General features: G+C 40.5%; 7 non-coding genes across 7 annotated transcripts; 4 read left to right on the forward strand and 3 right to left on the reverse strand.

The window, feature by feature from the left end:
* The first annotated feature begins 1677 nt into the window (after window positions 1-1677).
* On the forward strand, window positions 1678-1749 carry TRNAE-CUC (transfer RNA glutamic acid (anticodon CUC)). Its single transcript has one exon. It is a non-coding gene; the product is annotated as a tRNA-Glu (tRNA).
* Window positions 1750-3043: 1294 nt separating this feature from the next.
* On the reverse strand, window positions 3044-3115 carry TRNAE-UUC (transfer RNA glutamic acid (anticodon UUC)). The gene has a single exon. It is a non-coding gene; the product is annotated as a tRNA-Glu (tRNA).
* A 465-nt stretch (window positions 3116-3580) lies between these two features.
* On the forward strand, window positions 3581-3652 carry TRNAE-CUC (transfer RNA glutamic acid (anticodon CUC)). The gene has a single exon. It is a non-coding gene; the product is annotated as a tRNA-Glu (tRNA).
* Window positions 3653-6427: 2775 nt separating this feature from the next.
* TRNAE-UUC (transfer RNA glutamic acid (anticodon UUC)) lies at window positions 6428-6499 on the reverse strand. The gene has a single exon. It is a non-coding gene; the product is annotated as a tRNA-Glu (tRNA).
* A 297-nt stretch (window positions 6500-6796) lies between these two features.
* Window positions 6797-6868, forward strand: TRNAE-UUC (transfer RNA glutamic acid (anticodon UUC)). Its single transcript has one exon. It is a non-coding gene; the product is annotated as a tRNA-Glu (tRNA).
* Window positions 6869-8992: 2124 nt separating this feature from the next.
* Window positions 8993-9064, forward strand: TRNAE-CUC (transfer RNA glutamic acid (anticodon CUC)). Its single transcript has one exon. It is a non-coding gene; the product is annotated as a tRNA-Glu (tRNA).
* A 5503-nt stretch (window positions 9065-14567) lies between these two features.
* TRNAL-AAG (transfer RNA leucine (anticodon AAG)) lies at window positions 14568-14649 on the reverse strand. Its single transcript has one exon. It is a non-coding gene; the product is annotated as a tRNA-Leu (tRNA).
* Between the last annotated feature and the right edge of the window lie 1307 nt (window positions 14650-15956).

Raw genomic sequence — 15956 nt, forward strand, 5'->3', positions numbered from 1 at the left:
TAAACATGCGTAACTGTGTTAATTATATTATCTTCTTTACCGGAAAAAGCAAATTTTGATGCTAAATTTTCAATTTATCCTCCAAGAATATTAAAAACGTCGTTTACAGGAACTGTCGTGAAAAGCAAGTCAAAGTCCAACTTTCCATTACTGCAATTCATGTCCCATATTTACTTTATAAAATCTTCGGAATGTTTAATGTGCAAGTTAGAGGAAACACCTACTTGCCTACTTGTAAAGAAAAAAGAACCTCTGCTCGAAATTATGGGCTGGAAAAAGACTATCAATCTTATAGATTTTAGGTAGCTCATATATATACGGTAAGCTTGGGTTACTCAATATAAACTTTCGAAGAAAATGAATCGGTTCTTTTCTCTTGCTAATTTCATTTATTGAAATCTGCAGCAATCCGTACAAGCAAATATTTGATAAATTGTTCAGTTTTTTTAGACAAGTTTTTTTTTTGTTTTTGGCTTTAATCTTTTTTTTTGCTTAGAATTACTATTTTATCTCCTGTATTGGACTTGATAACTATAATTTGATCATACTTTTTTAAGACTCGTAAGTGCTAACTGGTATCGTTTAGGTACGCCCATTTTATTGGTAAAGCCTACTAACAGTTGAAGCAATTCATCAATTGCTCGTAACTTAACTTTAAGGCATATGAGATTCTTATTATAAGTGTTAATACCCATGAATTAAGAGTTCTTCGTGTATTATTTTGTTTAGGTTATAACCAATACTAACATTATCTCTATTACTTTATACAATCGCCCTTTATCTAAAGATGCAACCCCCATTGGCCAGTATCCAAAGATGCTGCCCCTGTAACTAGCCTGTATGAAAGTATTGTGTAGCAGCCCTTCACGGTGTGTGTGTGTACTGGTGTGAGTGTCCCTGCAAGCATATTATATTAGATATGCGGTGGTGTAAAGGATTACAGAGGCACATAATCGGTTCAGGTTCCCTCTAGTTCGTTTAGCTAAGCCAATAACAATCTTTTGACGCTAGTTACAAAATTATTAATGTGATATATACATGTACACATACTCATGCATACATGTACATATACATACGTATACATATATACATACACATTCATACAAATACACCCAAACAAATACACACATCAATAATCTTTTGTGTCACAAGTGATTCAACAAGAGGCTCACAACAGTCACTATACAAGGCCCATCCTGAGAGATGGGAAAGGTTAGAGACGTACATATTTAGACACCAAGTAGAAATTGAACCCCAATATTAGGTTAGCTAAGCAGGATACAACATTAATCAATCAAATCAAATCAAATCAAATCAAATGTTTATTCAGGTAAAAGTACATACATAGAGGATTAGTTACAAACATAATGTTGGATTTATAGATGGAGCTTGTAGATACAATACCTACAGCCACTAGTATGCATAGCGTTTCGGGCATGTTAAAATTCCTCAAGAACAATGGAGCGAACCCTTGACAGCCGCCGGCATCCTGTCACCTTCGAGGCCACTAGAGAGAGATGTGGCTTTCAAGTAAATTCAGGTACACAGCTAAAATGTCACAATATTTTATGTGATCAATAAAGTTCAAATATTTCTTTTTTAACTAACAAAAATAACCCGTGACACAGTTATCCAAAATGCATCATAATAATTATAAACTGCTGAATATTGTACATATCCCGTGTTGTCTAGTGGCTAGGATACGCGGCTCTCACCCGCGAGGCCCGGGTTCGATTCCCGGCACGGGAAAACTTTTTTGATTATTGTATCATCAGATTATTTACGTAGCTCTCTGAAATAATCCAGTTGATCTAGTAATTATAGCCTGGGGAATAATCACCAGCGCTTAGAGAAAACGTGATCATTGGCTCACGTCAATAGGTATATACAGTACTGAACTGAGTACAGCAGTACTTTATGTTTGGTCTACTATGTACCGGGTGTCCATAAAGTACCACATTTTTCTATGTATTTTTTTACTGTTTAAGAAAATGTAGCTATACAAATGATGCGAGACTTTGTGATGAAACTCATAAGCACATCTCTGTAATGATTCGTTAGCTGCAGATCTTTGTACTAAGACATCACCAACACCTCCCTATACTGAGACCATCACCAGCTCATCTCCATAATGAAAGTACAATCAACATCTAAAGGTTCAACGGTTTCTTGACGGCCAACTCTTGTATTTGCATTATTTAATACATATAATGAAAGTGTACACACCGCAGGCTGGAGAGTACTTTCTCTCAAGTAGCAGTTGCTCTCAGCCTCAGGCCTCTGTGATTAGGCAGCACCTGTGTCCTGGGAGGTATGATAATGTTTGCGGTTTGGTATCCTGTGGTCTTTCTTGGTGTAAGGAAGTGTTGTCTCCTTTTGCTACTGAGTACAACTTTGTTACTCAAAGTACAACTATGTTTTTTTCATCTTCTACAGTCAGCACCGACATTGCTGTAAACAAATATGTTATTTTTTTGTTTACCTACGTAATTCTAAGAGATATTGTGTGGCTTTCCTTTTCACTCCGATTTGAGAAGCGATTGTACTTGTTTACGTATATATTTACCTTAATTTACCCAAGGGCCACTAACTATCTAGTGGCCTCGACGAGGATAGAAAGCCGGCGGCTTGTTAAATATCCCGCAAATTGTCCTAATGATATTTTCTAGCTGGATTTTGACATTTACGGCGTCAGCGGGTAGGCGGTTCCACGGGTTTATAACCCTCTGGGAGAAAAAACATCTTTTTTTTAGTCCTACTTGAGAGGACATAATCTTAAACGCTATATCTGTGACTGAATTGTTATCAGTGACTTCAGACCAAATGGTATGAGGTACTTTGAGCTCTGTAATTACTTCATTCACTCAGGAATATTGGAAGATATCATTTTTGTATGTAATATATTCATAAATATTTTTTTAAAACCTAAAAAGGGTTATAAATATTATAAATATGAATATATATAATCATATATATTATAGTCAGAATATGTGTCTAATTTTCAGTCACATTATTGAACTTAATTCGTATCGAAGGAAAATTCTTCCCATGCCGGGAATCGAACCCGGACCTCCTGGGTGAAAGCCAGGTATCCTAGCCACTAGACCACATGGGACAGAGTTATTAAAAACATTATTACGAAAATAATCATTACATAAATATATATTTATAAGGAAAGGCGTGTCAGAAAGCCAGGAGCACTATGCACCTAGACGTACTAGGTGCCTTATCACCTAGACCACACGACTGTACAAAAAATCTTGGTAGTCGTGAGACTATTTCAACCAAGAACCGACAGCGCTCGGTGGTCAACTTGCGCATAGATATTTCATCGAATCACCTTCACTTTGCGGGAGCCTCGTGAGCAACACAAATGCGAATAGTAAAAATTTTCCTAATGTTCAGTCCCATGTGGTCTAGTGGCTAGGATAGGTAAATTCAGGTACACAGCTATAATTTCACAATGTTTTATGTGATCAATATAAGTTCAAATATTCCTTTTTTAACTAACAAAAATAACCCGTGACACAGTTATCCAAAATGCATGATAATAATTATAAACTGCTGATTATTGTCCATCTCCCGTGTTGTCTAGTGGCTAGGATACGCGGCTCTCACCCGCGAGGCCCGGGTTCGATTCCCGGCACGGGAAAACCTTTTTGATTATTTTATCATCAGATTACTTACGTAGCTCTCTGAAATAATCCAGTTGATCTAGTAATTATAGCCTGGGGAATAATCACCAGCGCTTATAGAAAACGTGATCATTGGCTCACGTCAATAGGTATATACAGTACTGAGTACAGCAGTACTGTATGTTTGGTCTACTATGTACCGGGTGTCCATAAAGTATCACATTTTTCTATGTATTTTTTACTGTTTCAGAAAATGTAGCTATACAAATTATGCGAGACTTTGTGAACACCCTGTATTGTAAAACGCTCATAAACACATCTCTATAATGATACGTTACCAGCAGATGTTTGTACTGAGGCCATCACCAACACCTCCCTATACTGAGACCATCACCAGCTCATCTCCATAATGAGACCATCACCAGTTCATCTCTATAATGAAAGTACAATCAACATCTAAAGGTTCAACGGTTGCTTGACGGCCAACTCTTGTATTTGCATTATTTAATACATATAATGAGAGTGTACACACCGCAGGCTGGAGAGTACTTTCTCTCAAGTAGCAGTCGCTCTCAGCCTTAGGCCTCTGTGATTAGGCAGCACCTGTGTCCTGGGAGGTATGATAATGTTTGCGGTTTAGTATCTTGTGGTCATTTCTTGGTGTAGGGAAGTACCACTGTTGTCTCCTTTTGCTACTGAGTGGAGATTTGATGTATTTTGAGGACATCTGCAGTTCTGGTCAATTCACTTTTGAAGATGCTTTGTAGCTTTTCACCTTTGACGATGAATTAAGATTTGGCACGCTGCAACTGTGCGAAGATCAGAGTGAGTTTTATAAGTAATATTTATGATAATATAGACAGGTTTGAGTGGTACGATCTCTGGCGTTATTTAATTACTTTAGCATAATAATAGGCTTTATCGAGGGACACAAATCCTAAACTGTGGTGAGGTTTCATAGGGCCACAGGACTAACAATACTATAAACCTGACATGACAGAGCTGATCTCATCCAGACTTATGAAATACTTAAGAAATTGGAAGATATTAATCCAGACCACTTCTTTACAAGGTCTACCGTAACTCACAAGAGGCTACAGCTTCAAGCTCAATAAGCTACAATGTAGGACTGAAAACAGAAGCTTTTTCACCCATTGAGGTGAAATCATCTAGTCATAAAGCCGTAAGTTGTAGTATACACTAAGACAATATTTCACTTTTGGCTTCACGACAAGAGGACGTCTAGACATGCACTTGTTCCACCTGGGGAAAGTGTCGGCCAGGAATAAGCAACTTTAATATTGCTTTTCTCAACGCCTGAAAACGATGGCTTGGTGGGGAATCAGAGACGAGGTGTGTGGCTTGGTGGGAGGGATAGTAATGATTGGTGGAGAATGGTAATGATTGGTGGAGGATGGCAATGACTGGTGGAGGATGGTAATGATTGGTGAGGGATGGTAATGATTGGTGGAGGATGGTAATGATTGGTGGAGGATGGTAATGATTGGTGAGGGATGGTAATGATTGGTGGAGGATGGTAATGATTGTAACTTCTATGTGTAGAGAAGGGGCTCCGGAGGGCCCGGAAGATGGGTCATAGCTGTAGAACGTTATACTGATGAGCTTTTTTTTTTTTTATTAACATATTAGGTACATCTGCATTAGTGCTTATACTGATGAGCAAAGTGCAGTGACGATGAGGTCCACGTTCTACACCCTTCATCTCCGGGTTCCTCAGGTAGTGAGGCATAATAAATAAGACTGGATGAGGCGACGAGTCACTACAATACAATCTGGAACTCCGTCACAAAAAAAAGGATGGATTAAAAAAAGTTACATTTCTATTTAAAAATGTAAATAATAGAGGCAGTAGAGAGGCAATGACAAGGACCTAGATTCACGAAGCTCCATGTATTTCTTCGTAAGCAAGTGTACTACGAAGGTTCTTAAGTATTGCCTAAGAACGTTCCTACGTCCAATTCAGAGAGATGTTCTTACGAAGATTTTAGCAACTTCACTTAAATCTCGCTAGATGTCACTAGGGCTTTTCGTTTGCCCAATCAGAGAGAAGGTAATATTTTTCACCTTACAGCTGAAGCCAATCAAGACGGCTACATATTGGAGCTCATCCATTGTCACTTGCCACCTATTTATGTCGAATTTTCTTATAAAATTAGTGTATTTCAAAGTGCAACTATGTTTTTAAACAAATATGTTATTTTTTTTGTTTACCTACGTAATTCTAAGAGATATTGTGTGGCTTTCCTTGTCGCTCCGATTTGAGAAGCGATGGCATTTATTTAGGTATATTTACCTAAATTTACCCAAGAGCCACTAACTATCTAGTGGCTTCGCCGAGGATAGAAAGCCGGTGGCTTGTTAAATAGTCCCGCCAATTGTCCTAATGATATTTTCTAGCTGGATTTTGGCATTTACGGCCTCAGCGGGTAGGACAGTTCCACGGGTTTATAACCCTCTAGGTGAAAAAACACCTTTTTTCAGTCCTACTTGAGAGGACATAATCTTAAACGCTATATCTGTGACTGAATTGTTATCAGTGACTTCAGACCAAATGGTATGAGGTACTTTGAGCTCTGTAATTACTTCATAGACTCAGGAATATTGGAAGATATCATTTTTGTATGTAATATATTCATAAATATTTTTTAAAAACCTAAAAAGGGTTATATATATTATAAATATGAATATATATAATCACATATATTATATTCAGAATATGTGTCTAAATTTCAGTCACGTTATTGAACTTAATTCGTATCGAAGAAAAATTCTTCCCATGCCGGGAATCGAACCCGGACCTCCTGGGTGAAAGCCAGGTATCCTAGCCACTAGACCACATGGGACTGAGTTATAAAACATTCTTACGAAAGAAATCATTATATATATATATATATATATTTATAAAGAAAGGCGTGCCAGAAAGCCAGGAGCACTTTGCACCTTGGCGTACTTGGTGCCTTAACACCTAGACCACACGACTGTACAAAAAATCTTGGTAGTCGTGAAACTATTTCTACCAAGAACCGACAGCGCTCGGTGGTCAACTTGGGCATAGATATTTCATCGAATCACCTCAGAGTGCGGGGGGCCACGTGAGCAACACAAATGCGAACAATAGTAAAAATTGTCCTTATGTTCAGTCCCATGTGGTCTAGTGGCTAGGATACCTGGCTTTCACCCAGGAGGCCCGGGTTCGATTCCCGGCATGGGAAGAATTTTCCTTAGATATGCTTTGCGTTTACACATCAGAAAGTAAAGAAAGTGACCACATTTGGATCCGTCCTAAACCATTGCAAAGAAGTGAGTATAATATTGTCAAAATAATTCACAAAGAGCTCCAGCAAAACTTCACAGATCAGAGACAACTCTGCACTAGTTATTCCATCTATGACAACCACACTCCCACGCAAGAATTTCCACATTTATATGGATCAGTCAATAAAATCTTTTTAACTAAACTATTGCTCATTGTCCAGTACAAAAGGGGTAGACCTGATCCTACACCAGACTAAATACAATAAAACTGTCCTGGTGGGGGTTACATTGCTGTCCTGGGAAGATGATAAGCAAGTAGTGTGGGATTACACATGTAAAGTTGTTTATAACATCTGACTCGTATTTTACTTAACCTGAGTAGGAACTACTAAGCAATGATCTGAAAGTGAAGTTTAATGTTATCCTGAGTCTGAAATTCAATTTCTTTCTTTATTACGCACTCCATACCCATACCGTGGGCGGTAGTGTAAAGGATTACAGAGGCACATAATCGGTTCAGGAACTGAACCCTCTAGTTCGTTTAGCTAAGCAAATAAAGATTTTTTTGACGCTAGTTACAAAATTATTAATGTTATATATACATGTACACATTCTCATACATACATATATACGTATACATATATACATACACATACATATCTAATCACCCACACAAATGCACACATCAATAATCTTTTGTGTCACAAGTGATCAACAAGAGGCTCACAACAGTCACTATACAAGGCACTTTACATCTATGATGAGTCACACAGTTACTAGTCTTGCTCCACACCCACCCAACTGGGCGGCAGCTTTACAGTCATGTGCTCCACACCCACCCAACTGGGCGGCAGCTTTACAGTCATGTGCTGCACACCCACCCAACTGGGCGGCAGCTTTACAGTCATGTGCATGCATTACCTACAGTAAGCAAATTTTGGATACTTCGCTAAGATTTCGGGCAGCACATCATTATGAATGAAGTACTTACACATTCCTTGGACACTATTAATGGCGTTATCTCTAAATTCCGCCATTTTTTCACATTCCAGCATATAATGATGCAAAGTATGCGAATAGTTCTGCTGACAGTTTACATTTAGTCAAGTCTACATCAGCAGATGTTACAAACTCCCAGAGGTACTTGCAGCCGAGCCTAAGCCTAGCAGTGGTAACATCTAGAAGTCTATTAACATTATTGGATGACCCATAGACGTGCGGTTCTTCCTGCATAATAGAATAATGATGAGTCTGAAAGTGAAGGTTAATGTCATCCTGAGTGAATTTGGTCATCATGACACATTATTCAAAGTTTTGTATGGTTTGAACTCAGTCCGTCCTCCTAAGGTTTCGCAGCGTCAATAAAACGGTCAATGTAAAGTGTCCTCTCCTAACCCACCAGAGGACCCAAAATAGAAAACGGGACAGTATGTCACTTTCGCGAGCCACTTCCATTTTCTAGTACGACAATTTTTGGCCTTAGGTAACGCATGCGAGCGAAAGGCGACGTTCTTTCTAGGACAGGTTGTTTGAACGATATGATTCAAGAAATGTTGACTTTGGAAAAATTTTGAAAATTTTCGAAATGTATACATTGGAGATAGCTTAATTGAACACTTTCTTTCATATATATTATTTTGCTAATATTTGGTATATTTACAGATAAATATACAAGAAAAACCAAGACAGTAAGATGTTTTTCTTGTACAGCAAGCGGGTTAACTAGTTTGTCCTTATCCACAAGGTCTTCTCTGAGTACTCTTTATTTTCTTCTCTGAGGCTATGGGTCCCTACACTTGCACAAGAGGTTATCGTTATTGTATTTGCAAATAATATACCATTGGGCTGGATTGCAATGCTGAAGCACTCTTGTATTCCGCAACGCTTCAAATGGCGGAGCATGAATCTGTATCCATGTGTGTGTGTTCCCTGCAAGCATGTTATATTAGATATGACACCAATATACTGTTTTATGTGATCAATAAAGTTCAAATATTCCTTTTTTAACTAACAAAAATAACCCGTGACACAGTTATCCAAAATGCATGATAATAATTATAAACTGCTGGGTGTTGTGTATATCCCGTGTTGTCTAGTGGCTAGGATACGCGGCTCTCACCCGCGAGGCCCGGGTTCGATTCCCGGCACGGGAAAATCTTTTTCATTATTGTATCATCATATTACTTACGTAGCTCTCTTTAATAACCCAGTTGATCTAGTAATTATAGCCTGGGGAATAATCACCAGCGCGTAGAGAAAACGTGATCATTGGCTCACGTCAATTGGTATATACTGAATTGAATACAGCAGTACTTTATGTTTGGTCTACTATGTACCGGGTGTCCACAAAGTACCACATTTTTCTATGTTTTTTTTACTGTTTAAGAAAATGTAGCTATACAAATTATGCGAGACTTTGTGAACACCCTGTATGGTAAAACCCTCATAAACACATCTCTGTAATGATACGTTACCAGCAGATCTTTGTACTGAGACATCACCAACACCTCCCTATACTGAGACCATCACCAGCTCATCTCCATACTGAGACCATCACCAACACCTCCCTATACTGAGACCATCACCAGTTCATCTCTATAATGAGAGTCAATCAACATCTAAAGGTTCAACGGTTTCTTGACGGCCAACTCTTGTATTTGCATTATTTAATACATATAATGAGTGTGTACACACCGCAGGCTGGAGAGTACTTTCTCTCAAGTAGCAGTCGCTCTCAGCCTCAGGCCTCTGTGATTAGGCAGCACCTGTGTCCTGGGAGGTAAGATAAGGTTTGCGGTTTGGTATCTTGTGGTCTTTCTTCGTGTAGGGAAGTACTAACAACACTACAAACCTGACATGTCAGGGCTGATCTCATCCAGACCTCTAAAATACTAAAGAAATTGGAAGATATTAATCCAGACCACTTCTTTAAAAGGTTTACCGTAACTCACAAGGGGCTACAGCTTCAAGCACAATAAGCTACAATATAGGACTGAAAACAGAAGCTTTTTCATCCATTGAGGTGAAATAATCTAGCTGTAAAGCCGTAAATTTTAGTTTATACTAAGACAATATTTCACCTTTGGCTTAACCTTCACGACGAGAGGACATGACAGAGGTCTAGACATTCACTTGTTCCGCCTGGAAAAAGTGACGACCAGGTACAAGCAACTTTAATATTGCTTTTCTCAACACCTGAAAACCATGGCTTGGTGGAGGAAACAGAGGCGATGTGTGTGGTTTGGTGGGGGGGGGGGGGGTAATGATTGATAGAGGATGGTAATGACTGGTGGAAGATGGTAATGACTGGTGGAGGATGGTAATGACTGATGGAAGATGGTAATGACTAGTGGAGGATAGTAATGACTGGTGAAGGATGGTAATGATCATAGCTTCTATGTGTAGAGGAGGGGCTCCGGAGGGCCCGGAAGATGGGTCATAGCTGTAGAACGTTATACTGATGACCAAAGTGCAGTGACGATGAGGTCCACGTTCTACACCCTTCATCTCCGGGTTCCTCAGGTAGTGAGACATAATAAATAAGACTGGATGAGGCGACGAGTCGCTACAACACAATCTGCAACTCCGTCACAAATAAATGTATATATAAAAGGCAGTATAGAGAGGCAATGACGCCACCCGACCAAACGTTTAGTGCCGCTGTGGGGATGGCAGATTCTTGGGCAGCCGGCGCCATTTCCTCAGTTGTTAGGTAAGGGAGAAGTGGGAAGCACAGTGGGTCACGTCTTTCTGGACAAATGGGCAGAGATCACTACTGAAGTGTGGCCGTCGCTGCCCAGCTCAAAGTTTTATGTGAAGTTTGGCTCTTACGAAGTCTGATCATCTGAACAGTAGTATGGCGTCTACAAGGAGTACTCTTCCCATGATTGAATTTGCTTTGTTTGTGCAAATCAAATTTGCCCAAACGTTTCCTCTAGGATCACAGACATCCCACACTGACCCTCCACAGGGTGCAACCCCCTCACAACAGTTGCTTAACTCCCGGGTACCAATATATTCTCAGGTGAACGTAGACATTAGGTGAAAGGAAACGTACCCAACCATTTCTGTCCCGCCCGTGGATCGAACCCGGGATCCTCAACTCCGAGTCACTGCACCAACGTTTATTGAATGGGTTTGTTTATTCACATTGTTTCAGTTATAGAGGCGACGAAACTGTGATCCAGTTTAGTTGAGAAATTGTAATAGTTGGTTTTCTTATGCACTCTCTGTTTAGCAACTTTAATTACTGTATATCTCACTCCGAGTTAGTGCTGCTTCACTCTACTGAGTACCTTAGACTACACTCCCCAGTGTCACGAAAGCCTATGACCTCCAGTCATTTATTTTTATATTGTCCTATTAGACATTACTTTAACCTACAAGTTGAACAACCCAGCGGTGTGTGTGTGTTCACTCGCAGGATGAGTGACACTGTCTTATACTGTTCCTACTGCGGTGTGTTTACTCGCAGGATGAATAGCCAATAAAGCCATTTGGGGCAAAATTTAATTTAATCAAAAGTATTATACAGAGCCACACAGTACCAGATAGTACCGTATCATGCCACACAGTGCTACACAGTACCCCACAGCACCCCCACACTAAAGCATCATCATCGGTGTGTCACACATCCACAAACATCCACAGAACCGACATACTTTTTCTCCAAGCAGTCACGTGCGTCTAAGGAAAGCCAGGCTGCGTCATCCATCATCACTAACACACTAAGCATTACAACAGCGCAATAACTCGGCCACAAACAACAGCAAGAGGTCCTTTGTTAATCACCTCAAGTCACCGACGTCCTTCAAGCACGTTACTCATGGGACATTTAGCGTCATTAGAACATGTAAATGAGCGAGACGGGAATGTCGCTGTGCGGTTTAGAAACGAGAAAAATAGGCGGATTTTGAGAGTGACTCGCTCCGGCTGTGTTGTGATAACCTTATCACTCACGCACTCTTGTCACCGGGAGATGCCGGTGAGTAATGCTTTCGTTACCGATGGCTTCTCTCTCGGACCTCTTTGTCACGTTACAGCTCCCCAGCCCCACCCTCATCCCAACCTCAGGAGGACATATTTCTAGTCCTTGTCCATGGACAGAGGAAATGAGTAAATGCTGGTTAACAGAGTATAAATAACGCATTACATCTGTGGGGGGGGGGGGGAATTATACTAAATACACACGCATACACACACACACACTCCCCTGTGGTGGAGGCTGACTCCATGCACAGTTTGAAGTGTAGATATGATAGAACCCAATAGGCTCTGGAACCTGTACACCAGTTGATTGACGGTTGAGAGGCGGGACCAAAGAGCCAGAGCTCAACCCCCGCAAGCACAATTAGGTGAGTACACACACACACACACAGTCCACGGGCCTGAGTTCGATTCCCGGCCAAAACAAAAACAAATGAGAAGACACTCCAGCCTATCCCACACACCTAAGCCTGACCCACACACCCCAGCCTGACCCACACCCCCCAGCCTGACCCACACATTCAAGTCTGACCCACACACCTCAGCTTGATCCCCCCCCCAGCCTGACCCACACCCCCCAGCATGACCCCCCCCCGTAGCCTGACCCACACACCCCAGCCTGACCCACACCCCAGCCTGACCCACACACCCCAGCCTGTCCCACACACTCCAGCCTGACCCACACACTCCAGCCTGACCCACACACTCCAGCCTGACCCACACACTCCAGCCTGACCCACACACTCCAGCATTCATTATACGGAATCCTCCCCGCTGGTCAGGAATAATGTGACAGGAGCGGAATTCGGGTTCTGATATATAAAATTCTATATTCATAATTTTGAAGGATAAAATATAGCATTCTGAAAGTGAACCAATGAAGGTAAAGATTTATATACACGTTAAATATATATATATACATACATATATATATACACATTTATAATTCATAGATAAGATGATTCAATGTAATGGGATACTCGATTTTTGACATTGGTATGACCTTATAATTTCTTTTATAGCTCAAAATCAGCGCAATAACTTCCCCTCTTTTAAATTAAATTCAGTGATATCACCGCGCGAGTCCTTGACCCTCACCAAGACGTCGTGAAGGGAAATATGTTTATCTCGATAGATAACAGAGGCTGGAACAAAGCCAGGGTACTTCTCTGAGGTGGATATACCTCCACCTCAGAGGTATATCTACCTCTGAGGTGGAGGTATATCCCAGGGTACTTCTCTGAGGTGGATATACCTTCTTTTTGCGAAGGTATATCCACACGTTCGAAGGTATACTACACACTTTGAAAAGTCTCTTTCGTCTACACGACGATAATTTGTATTTTATTTCATCCACTTGGATCATGTCCTGCACGGGGATTGAACGCGGGTTCTTTTGGTTGTAAGTTGACGACGTATAGACCACAATGCTATTTGGTCAAGGTTTTCTTATACACATTTTCCTGCGCATCTGGAGCAGGGAGATGGGGTGAGACCGTTTGGGAGAGTGAAATTTCCTGAGGCGATCCAAATTTAGCTTAGCGACAAGAATAACACTGGTCGACCCAGCTCAATCTTTCCCCCAGAGTGACCATAATGCAATAGCTGAATCTGCGGTTGGCAAATGAAATAGACCCAAAAAACTACATTTTTCTCTTAAAAAGATACAATAGAAGAACACAGGAATGACAGTCTTGATCACTCGTGTCGTGGTAACTGGATACACGGGTTCCTGAAGAAGCCTCCAACCCAGTCGTGTACTAGGCTAGCACGATACCTTCAACCCACTTGTGTACAAACCCAGCACGATACCTCCAGCCCACTTGTGTACTAAGCTAGCACAATACATCCACCCTTCATGTGGACATAGTGCAGCTTTCTAGTAAGGTCTCTCAAACCCATGAATGGGGAACAAAACAAAAAACTTCCTTGCTTTGATATTCTTGGTAAAAACTGGCTAACAGAACAATGTTCATAATTTTTTTACATATACAAGTATGCTCGGGCAAGGAGAGTAACAACAGTCGCTGCCAACGGGGCCTCCCTTGCCCCTTTTGTAGTATTTAACAAAAAAAAAGCAACAAGAGATATAAACATAAATATGATAATTTTTTGCGAATCAACTGAGGAACCAAAGTGACAAGGATTTTGTGTTGATGTTTAGCTAAGAGCGATTGACATGTACGGTGGGGGCAGGAATTGTCAGAAGGTGGGCGTGGACGGACTGTTGGATCGCCTTCAGGAGACTTCACGACCTGAAGATCGAACCTACGGTTATTCTGACACTTCCCCTTTTTTTCAGTATTTTGTTGTTCAAAGTTTATTGTGTGTTACCTTCGTCTGCACGATAGACATGGACACATGAGAGTTTGTGATGTTCATAATGGTTACAGTAATTGTCTTGTTATAACTTAACAAGCATGTTAACCATAACAAGCCTTGTTATGGTTACAGTAATTGATTCGAGACGTATCATCTTACTAGGCGTATCGCCAGGGATCTTGTTGCTCATGATGTCAATGTCACTTACGCTACTAAGTTTTGTTTTCCATTTTGATGTGGTTATTCTTGCATAAATAAGCACATTATATTATATTACATATATTGATAAGACAACACAGGACAGAGTCAGAGGGGCACTTGCAAGATTATAGCAGATAAAAAAACAACTGGCAGCGGTGGGATTCGAACCCACGCCTCCGAAGAGACTGGTGCCTTAAACCAGCGCCTTAGACCGCTCGGCCACGCTACCTGCGGTGTTGTTGAGGATTGTACCATTTTTTCATTTTATCTACACACACGCACACACACGCGCGCATGCACACACAAGCACACGCACACAAGCACACGCACACACACGCACACAGAACAAACGCATGGAATGTTCACCATTCTTCTGTCGTCTAAATAAAAATCAAACCTGATATATAATAATTCATTTTGTCGGGGACAAGCAGCTTGTGAATGCACATACGTTTGGCTCATATCAAGAATGTGAGAACTCTTGTATATATCAATAAAATATAAATAATAATACAACTAAATCAAGGTCGAACCTTCCCCAGAATACAATCCCACAACAGTTGCCTAATTCCCGGGTAACTAATAACTGCCAGGTGAACAGAAGCATTAGGTGAAAGGAAACTTACCCAATCCCTTCTGTCTCGCCCAGTAAACGAACCCAGAATCCCCGAGCGAGAGTCGAAAACCAAACCAGTAGTACTACGAGATCCTAAATAACACATGGCAGAGAGCCTTTCCCTCCCAAGTAACACATATTACACATGTAAGTTTAACGAACATTCAAGGATTACCTAATCGTGACAAAGCTGTAATTACTTGTGGGCATGTATATCTCGCTTCTTGCAGGTCGGTGTTCAATCCCCGACCGTCCAAGTGGTTGGGCACCATTCCTATCCTCCGATAGTTCCTAAATCCTTATCCTCATCCCTTCCAAGTATATAGTCGTACTGGCTTACTGCTTACTCCTGATATTTTACATTACATTTGCGAGCAGTTACATTTTTTTTCTCAAAATATTCTGTTCTCTAAACATCTGTCACCAAAAACATGTAATATATTTGTAAATTTAAAATAATACTCCAGAGCTCAGCAATAAGCAATAACCCAACCACCAAGAAAAATATTATTACAAATACTATTTTAATAATTGAATTACTGTAAATCAACTAATCCGTTAAAAATGTCCACTTATTAATAACACTTAAAACACCACAATATTAACGTGTTCTGTGCATCGGGAGTAACAGGCTGGATGAGGTTGCAAATATTTTACAGGAGGTTGCAAAGCTTGAGAACGAACTTAATTACCTGATCCAGTCATAAGGTGGTTGGTTGCTCTCCTCAAGTCAAGAATGAGGATGAATAAAAGATGTTGCAGACGGCCACAAACACTTTTCTTACATACAATTATTCTAAATCTAAATCGTAGCTGAGCGTAAAAGATTCATTGCTTCTTTTTCTGAGTCTAGCTGAGCCTTAAATCTTTCACGGTTCCTGTTTTTTTTGGGGGAAGTGTCGTAAAATCCTCTTAAGTAA

This window comes from Procambarus clarkii, chromosome 18 (assembly GCF_040958095.1).
Source record: "Procambarus clarkii isolate CNS0578487 chromosome 18, FALCON_Pclarkii_2.0, whole genome shotgun sequence".
Classification (NCBI taxonomy): domain Eukaryota; kingdom Metazoa; phylum Arthropoda; class Malacostraca; order Decapoda; family Cambaridae; genus Procambarus; species Procambarus clarkii.